Genomic DNA, 2,480 nt, shown 5'->3' on the forward strand with positions numbered 1-2,480 from the left:
GCCTTGGCCGTATTCTAATCTCTGCGAGCCGAATGGACACACACATACATACACACACACTTACACAAGCACAAACACACACACACCCACACACGCACACACTCACATACCCTCTTCACCTCTCGACTCCAACCCATTAGTCGCCTCTTACGACAGGCAGGGCCTTCTTGCCACGGCCGTGTTCTCATTTCAGCGAGCCGATCGGACACACACATACACGCACACACAAACACACGCACACAGGCACAAACGCACACACGCAAACGCTCACGCACACGCACACACTCTACACCTCTCGACTCCCATCCATTAGTCGCCTCTTAAGACAGGCAGGGCCTTCTTGCCACGAACGCATTCATATCTCTGCGAGCCGAACGGACACACACACACACTCACACACAAACACACACACGCAAGCACACATACACTATTCACCTTTCGACTTCTACCCATTATTCTCCTCTTACGACAGGCAGGGACTTCTTGCCACGGCCGTGTTCTTATCTCTGCAAGCCGAACGGACACACACACACACGCACACACAAAAACACGCACACAGGCACACACGCACACACGCACACACGCACACACGCACACACGCACACACTCTCCACCTCTCGATTCCTATCCATTAGTCGCCTCTTAAGACAGGCAGGGCCTTCTTGCCACGGACGTATTCTTATCTCTGCGAGTCGAACGGACACACACACACACGCACAAACAAACACACGCACACAGGCACACACGCACACACGCACACGTACACGCACACGCACACACTCTCCACCTCTCGACTCCTATCCATTAGTCGCCTCTTAAGACAGGCAGGGCCTTCTTGCCTCGGCCGTATTCTTATCTCTGCAAGCCAAACGGACACACACACACACACACATACAGACACACACTCACACACGCACAAACACACGCACACACACAGACACATACACTCTTCACCTCTCGACTCCTATTCATTAGTCGCCTCTTACGACAGGCAGGGACTTCTTGCCACAGCCGTGTTCTTATCTCTGCGAGCCGAACGGACACACACACACTCACACACACACGCACACACACGCACACACGCACACACACACAAATACACTCTTCACCTCTCGACTCCTACCCATTAGTCGCCTCTTACGACAGGCAGTGCCTTCTTGCCACGGCCGTGTTCTCATTTCAGCGAGCCGACCGGACACACAAACACACTCACACAGACACGCACGCACACACGCCACACACACGCACACACACATACACTCACACACACACAAACACGCACACACGCACACACACATACATTCTTTACCTCTCGACTCCTACCTATTAGTCGCCTCTTGCGATAGGCAGGGCCTTCTTGCCTCAGTCGTGTTCTTATTTCTGCAAGCCGAACTAACACACACACATACTCACACACGCACACACACACGCACACACGCACACACACACATACACTCTTCACCTCTCGAATCCTACTTATTACTCGCCTCTTACGACAGGCAGGGCCTTCTTGCCACGGCTGTGTTCTTATCTCTGCGAGCCGACCGCACACACACACACTCACACACACACGCACACACACGCACACACGCACAAACACACAAATACACTCTTCACCTCTCGACTCCTACCCATTAGTCGCCTCTTACGACAGGCAGTGCCTTCTTGCCACGGCCGTGTTCTCATTTCAGCGAGCCGACCGGACACACAAACACACTCACACAGACACGCACGCACACACGCCACACACACGCACACACACATACACTCACACACACACAAACACGCACACACGCACACACACATACATTCTTTACCTCTCGACTCCTACCTATTAGTCGCCTCTTACGATAGGCAGGGCCTTCTTGCCTCAGTCGTGTTCTTATTTCTGCAAGCCGAACTAACACACACACATACTTACACACGCACACACACACGCACACACGCACACACACACGCACACACGCACACACGCACATACACTTTTCACCACTCGCCTCCTACTTATTAGTCGCCCACTCTTCACCTCTCGACTCCTACCCATTAGTCGCCCCGTACGATTTGCATCGCCTTCTTGCCACGGCTGTTTACTTATCTCTGCGAGCCGAAGGGACACACACATACACACACACACACTCACAAACACACACACACACACGCACGCACACACGCACACACACATACACTCACACACACACAAACACGCACACACGCACACACACATACATTCTTCACCTCTCGACTCCTACCTATTAGTCGCCTCTTACGACAGGCAGGGCCTTCTTGCCTTGGCCGTGTTCTTATCACTGCAAGCCGAACGGACACACACACCTACTCACACACGCACACACACGCACACACGCGCACACACATACACTTTTCACCTCTCGACTCCTACCTATTAGGCGCCTCTTACGATAGGCAGGGCCTTCTTGCCTCGGTCGTGTTCTTATTTCTGCAAGCCGAACTAACACACACAC

The sequence above is a fragment of the Diabrotica undecimpunctata genome, unplaced genomic scaffold (genome assembly GCF_040954645.1).
Source record: "Diabrotica undecimpunctata isolate CICGRU unplaced genomic scaffold, icDiaUnde3 ctg00000583.1, whole genome shotgun sequence".
In the NCBI taxonomy this organism is placed as follows: Eukaryota; Metazoa; Arthropoda; class Insecta; order Coleoptera; family Chrysomelidae; genus Diabrotica; species Diabrotica undecimpunctata.